General features: G+C 41.6%; 1 non-coding gene across 1 annotated transcript; it reads right to left on the bottom strand.

Annotated features, from left to right (window-relative positions):
• Positions 1–573: 573 nt before the first annotated feature.
• LOC119569307 lies at positions 574–738 on the bottom strand. The gene has a single exon (XR_005228242.1). It is a non-coding gene; the product is annotated as a U1 spliceosomal RNA (small nuclear RNA).
• Positions 739–7,051: the final 6,313 nt, after the last annotated feature.

The raw sequence follows: 7,051 nt of genomic DNA, 5'->3' as shown, positions 1-7,051 counted from the left end.
GAAGAAATAGTGGGGAGAGGAGGGTTCCCACGGGGCCTGCTCAAAAACATGAGCCATACCGTTATTTGATGATTGATGATGAATGATGATATATATATATATTATATATAATATATATATATATTAATATATTATTATATATTATATATTATAATAATATAATGCTTTTAATTACTATATACTGATCTAATTTTTGTCGAGAAAATGGTAATGAAAAAGGCCTTTACCCTTTCAAAGTACCTATAAACCAATAAAACCTTTTTTTTATATAGCTTGGGAAAAAAATAATAAAAGATTACTTTTTTTGAATCCCATTTAATAAAAAAACTACCTTGCTTACTGTTATGAAAAAACAAAAGTACAAATTCAGTATCCTCCAAATGGAGTGTTCTGTAAAAAATTTTGTGGTTTTCGGAATGGATATATTGGTGTTTGTCGTAAAGTGGGGCTGGTTTTGACAAAACTAAACCTAAGAAATATATGCAGGTAAAAAAAATATTAAAAAAAACTGCCTTAGTAGACAGGTGGATTTAGAAAAAACCAATTTTTCATTTTTTTTTTAACGAAATGTTATAAGGGAACGCAGGCCCTTGCTACCAAAAAATTGCGCATTCAATTTAATCACATTTTGGGGTTAATCGCTGGGGTCGGCGCCCACCGGAGTGCAAATGGTGAGCCTTTGCCCTGGGGAGAACCCGCCTTCGTGATCACGGGCATCAACCTGTGCCAGGTATGTATGCTCTCCTAAGCCATGCGCGATCCACGACCGCTCAAACTGAGTAATTGCGATAATCATTTTATGATTCTATAATTTACATGGATTTACAATCCTTCCACTTTTTAAGACGCAATTTTCTAGTAACGGCCTACTCATCTATTTACACACTGCTATCCCCTACTATGACATACGGTAAAAAACATAAAACCCACGATTTTGTCTACGTCATTTTAACACGATTGAATCATTCAGTTTCATAGAGTTTACCTTACTGCTGCTAACCCAGGTCCACAATGTTTACATGGAAATAAACAGAGTAGAAAGAAAAAACTCAAGGAGGTAAACTGCCAATTGCAAAGAGTAAATAATCACATTTCATAGTGGTAGTAGCAGTGGCAAATACTAAAAAATAATGGGCATCAAAAAAACAGTAGGCCAAAATAAATAATTATGTAATAGCGTAAAAGGGCCCAACTAACATTTATTTGTTTAGTTGTTTTTATTTCAGATGCGGGATTAAACCATTTTGAAAACCAAGAAAAAAAGGTTAAAATTGATAAAACAAGCAGTGGACCACTTACTTTCAGTTTTACTGGTACTTTGTTTTTTGGTTTTTGGAAAAACTATCAATCCACGAAGCAACAAAAACTCACATTTTTTTTTAAGTATGCTTTTTTTTTTTTCTTCTTCTTATCAGGAGTTTTTTCTGAAAGTTTCAAGAAATACTTTCTTGTGGGACCCAATTTTTTCAAGCCACTCAAAATCTGTGTGTGATTCCTCCCCTCTGAACATCGGTAAAAACTTGAGAGGCCTCTGCCCCGCTTAGAGGGATTACACTAAAAACAGTCCTCAATCGTGGTTGGAAATATATTTCCGAGAATCTTGGGCGAGAAAAAAACCGGCAAATCGGACCAATAAAACGCGATCCTATAATGTATGATCATACTTTTCAACCGCTTAAATTCACTCCACAAGACTACTTTTTCCCGAAAGACTATGTTTTCTACTAACAACGGATTTTTTCACGTGTGATGTTGGTATATGTATGTAGTAGCATGTGGGTGAAGTTTTGCCTATTTTTCAAATATTTTGCATAATCTACACCTATTTGATCAAATGGTATACAGCAAAAAATATATATAGGGAGACGTAAATGTATTTTTTTTTTTATTGATTTCTTGCCAAAAGCCCGTCATCGGGCCGTAAAGCCTCCCTTCATGAGCAATTATTTCATCTCATGTAAGGATCAGGAGCTAGTAAATCGGAGGGGTCGGTGCTCCGCAATCCGATGGTTTTTTACATCATAAGTTTGTCCTTCTCTTAGCCTTTGCCTGAAGAGGCATGCCCTACAAAGGCAAAACAGGGGGATTTGAAATCAGAGTCACCTTCTCTTAAGCCTTTGCCTGAAGAGGGCATACCCTACAAGGCTGCAGGGGGATTTGAATTCAGATTTACCTTCTCTTATCCTGTATTTCTGGCTAGGCTTGGTGGCCGGACAGGAAAGCTGGCGATACAGCTGGCGAGGAGAAACCAGGTCTTTCCAGTAGTGGACATGTTCCTTAGCCAGAGGTCTCTTGCTGGGGTAAAGGTTACTACCTCTCTCACTAGTTGCAGTCTAATATCATACCCAGGGAGTATTTTACTATACATGATAATATATATATATATTATATATTATATATATATATATTATATTATTATATATATTATATATCATCATCATCAAGGGGCTAACGCCGACGGGGGGGCGCATGGCCACATTCACCCTTTCGCTTTCCAGCCACGAGGATCCCTCGAGGCGGAGTCTCCGGGCAGGCACACGGCCCATCTCTAGTTTCCTCACGACAGGTCTCGTCGAGCTGCCCAAGCCATGATCTCTCTTAGGTCGTCCCCCACAGGTCTCCTCCACCCAGGGTTGTCTCGCAGAGAGGAACAAACCTGATGGGGCAGGGTCATCCACAGGGGAGGCGAGGCTAGGTGGCCATATAGCCTGAATTTGGCGATCCCGGATTATGCAAGTAAAAACAGGTCCCATGCCAGTCTCACGGTGTAACCGCCGGTTGGGACACGTGGTTCCTGCCTACTGTACCCCCATGATCCGGCGAAGGGACTTGTTTACAAAAAGGCAATCAAGGCGAGGACTCCAAGAACACTGGATAGCATCCAGGTTTTTTGCTTTCCATAGTGCAAAACTGGCAGTATCAAGGCCTTGAAGACACGCAGCTTGGTCCTTCTGCATAGGTTACCGACATCTCCAAACGCTCTTGTTGATCGAGTTTCATGGCTCCTGTTTTGCCAGACCCAATCCGTCTACTGACTTCCTGGTCTGGACAAAAACCCCAGAGATATGGACTACGCTACCAAGGTATGTAAAAACTTTCTGTAACTTCAAAACTCGCCGCAAGCATGGATCGACTGAAAACGGGTTCTCCTAGCAGGCCCCCAATGTCCTGGATCTTGTTCTTGGTCCAGGAGACCTCTAGGCCTAGGGGCTTTGGCTCCATTGCTAAATGCATCAAGAGGCCGCCACAAGTGACTCCAAGGGAACTCAGATAGGATGGCAAACATCGTCGGCAAAGTCAAGGTCTGAGATCTTAATATTGCCTAGTGTTGCTCCACACTGACTTTGGCTAGTAGCTCTGGCCCATTATCCCAGTCCATACAAGTGTTGAAAAAGTGTTGGTGGCAAGGGACAAAAGCCTTGCCTCACCCCTGAATTAAACAGGGAAGAAAGTTTTGGACATACCCCCACCACACTTTACAGCACTTTTCAGTAACCAGTATAAGGAGCTTGCTATCAGGGCCAATAATCTGTGTCGGAAATCCCCCTGAGGCCTCAGGATCTTCCCATAGCGATTTCCCGATGCAACCGAGTCCAAAACGCCTTCTTGAGGTCAATGTAGGCTGCAAAGCAACCCACGACCAAAAACTCACGACGGCGTTTTCCACAATTTACTTGAAGCGCTAGCATACGGTCTATTTTGGGGGACTTGCCAGGAGTAAAATCCAGACTGCTTCCGGTCTCTCTGATGCCTCAGTAGGTGGTTTCCGGAATTCCGTTTTCAGAAAAAAATGTGGGGGCGAGAAACCCTTGCCTGGTATGCTGAGCAGTGTAATGCCACGGTAGTTGCTACAATCCCAACGATCCCCTTTTCCCCTTTCCAGAGAGGGATGACCCACGCCCCTCAGCAGGTCAGGGGGGAAATGGTACCAGACTGCCAAAAATGGGCAGTCAGGACTGCATGCAGGGCCCCTAGCCATAGGTTTCCACCCCCCGTTCTTTAGCAGTTTCAGCAGGGATATCACATATGCCTGTAGCTTTCCCACTCTTCAGCTTGGAAATCGCCAGCCTAACCTCTGTTAGGGTAGGAGGTTTCCTCGCTGATGGGCAGGTCCGACACAGGCCACTGAGGACATTTGCTTGCATCCAAAGCTAAACTGTTGGAGGGGTTCTACCTGGTAACAAAACTGTTCAAAAATACTCAGCCCAACGTTCACGAAACCCCAACATGATCTGAGATGATCCATCCATCCGCTGATTGGGACTGCAGTCATCTGTGAGGAGGGCTTTAGGGTTCAGTTTTTCTCAGGGCTTGGTAGGCAGGCGAAGGTCATTTACCAAGAAAAATTGGCCTTCGACCCTCCTCAGCAAGATTTCCTGATGAAGCTGTTTCCTTGTCCCCTTCTCAGCAGTGGTCTGAGCCCTATGCACCATGGAAAGACTTGATTTTCCCATTCAGCCGAGCCTTGCGAACCACGCTTCAGTGGGAGATGGAAATTCTCCTTGTCCTTGGGCATATGCCAATGGGACTCCTGAGCTGCTTCGAGTGTTTACGCGCTTGAAGAAACTCCCACAGAGCAACTGGGTCCGTCAGGTTGCTGGGTTTTCTGTGAATTGGGTCAGAGACTGCCATGGTGAAACCATGGGCACACCTCCTCCTCCCTTAGTCTGTCCAAGTGAAAACACCTTAGGGTGGGCCCACTGGAGGGGACGGGGAGTTTTTGAAGTGGGCCCGCAGGGTAGCCACACAACCAGCCTATGGGTCGGTGGCCACAGAAACTCGGCCCACTCCGGTAAAACCCCTGCAGTTCTGGAGGATCCCTCCATCGCGTGCTAACAAGAAATGTGGTCGATCTCCTTGGCCACTGTACCCGTATCGCTGTACCAAGTCCCAGCGATGTGGGTTGGAAGCGCTGGTACTAGGAGCCAGAGATTCCTCATTTTTCTGGGGAACCTAAGCAAAAGTCCCGGAAAAGGAGGGCTATTTCTCCACTGCTGGGAATCAGCTCCCGAGGCCCGAGTGGGGGGCCGACAGACATTCTCATAGCCAGCTCGGTCACAGCCGGATAAGGGCATTGAAGTCCAGCCAGAAACCAATGCGAATATTCCGGCGGGGGGGCAAATCGTCTGCGCCACAGATGCGAGTTTTGGCGTAAGAAATGCCTTGTTTCACAATCGGATTTTTTATACATCGGTAGGAGGCGTATACAGCCAATAAGAGAGACATGAAAGCCAAAAAGCATGCTTCAGTCCTCAATGCCATAATACGCTTCATCAAAACCGGTGTCACCTCACGAAAACTACCGAGGGCTGGAGGTCGGACTGGAGATGGCTATGGGCTAACACCCTGGAGGGGTGGTGGACACATCGCTTGCGGACCCGACCAGTAGTAGGTTTAAAACAAACCCCACCACATGAATCGTGCCGCTTAACAGGTTTTTTTCCTCACCTCTGAGTGGAAGGGGAAAGCCACCTCAAACTCCCAGTCGCCTTAATTTCCGTGATAGGAAAGAAGCTAAACCCGCTCGTCCTGCCGCAAGGACCGGATGTTCCAAAGCGCCTTACCCGGAAAAAGAACGCCTGAGATTAAAAGCCTCGGGTGGTCACTCCGGGGTGTATTAAATATATATATATATTATATATATATATATATTATATATATTTATATATATATTATATATATTATATTATATATTAATATATATTATATATTAAAGTGGTATCAGGGGACCAAGGACTACATCTTACCACGAAATGCATATTTCAAAAAAAAAAAAAAAAAAAAAAAAAAAAAAAAAAAAAAAAAACTATCCCAATGAATTTAGGAAATCAAAACGGTTTCTTTTATGTTTTAAAAACCATTATCTCAGCTACCGGGAGATTGCGTGAGCTTTGCAATCAGTCAGTCCCGTGGCACGCTCGAGGCGAAACAGGGATCTCGTTGACGTTGATAAACACGTAAACCTTTGGACCATCCTTTGCCTCGTGGCCACGGGTAGGGGGTCCAATGCATGGAAAGCATACCCATCTGAAAAATCATCAATGCCATGCCGACCGTAAAATGGCAACGCTCAACCGGCACCTTACAGTCCCGCGAAGGGGAGGGCATACCTACATACATTACAGACATTACACAACCACACACACCCACACAACACAACCACACTCACACACACACACACAACACACCACAACACATATATATAATATATATATTATATTATATAATATATATATAATATTATATATATATATATGTGTGTGTGTGTGTGGGTGTGTGTGTGTGTGTGTATACATACATACATATGTGTATACTAACATATGTGGTATTTGTATATATAGACATATGTTTTAAAACATATATGTATTTCAAAAAATACATTACCATTACATAACATACATAACATATACATATATACATACAATACATACATACATACATAACATATAATAATATATATATAAATATATATATATATATATATATATTATATATATATTATATAAAAATATTATACAGTATATATATATTATATATAGTTTAGTTAGTATATTATATATTATTTATTATATTATATTTATATTTTTATTATTGTTATATATAATTATATATAATCATTATATAATTATTATATATAATTATATATAATTATAATATGATTCAATATTAATGACACACCCAACGTTAATTTTGTACAGGTTGTTGTGTGTGTGTTGTTGTGTGGTGTGTTGTGTGTTTGGGGTTGTGGTGTGTGTTGTTGTGGTTGTGTGGTTGTGTGTGTGTGTGTGTGTTGTGTGGTAATTTGGTGTATATTATAGTTCAAACCCTCCCTTTCTTTGTCCTTGATATCAATGTTTTACCTTTTCCAATTTTTTAAAACGTTTTTCGAGATTACTTTCTCCCGACATGGAGGTTCGAAAAATAGCAAACTAACTTGATTAAAAAATTAAAATTTAAGGTTCGAAAAAAAAAAAAACAAAAACTTGTTATTGTATTTATATAACTGGTTGGTGTATTATAATGCCTTCATAATACTAGTAAGGAGATACAT

This window comes from Penaeus monodon, unplaced genomic scaffold, assembly GCF_015228065.2.
Source record: "Penaeus monodon isolate SGIC_2016 unplaced genomic scaffold, NSTDA_Pmon_1 PmonScaffold_13968, whole genome shotgun sequence".
Classification (NCBI taxonomy): Eukaryota; Metazoa; Arthropoda; class Malacostraca; order Decapoda; family Penaeidae; genus Penaeus; species Penaeus monodon.
This window is presented reverse-complemented; position numbering and strand designations above follow the sequence as displayed.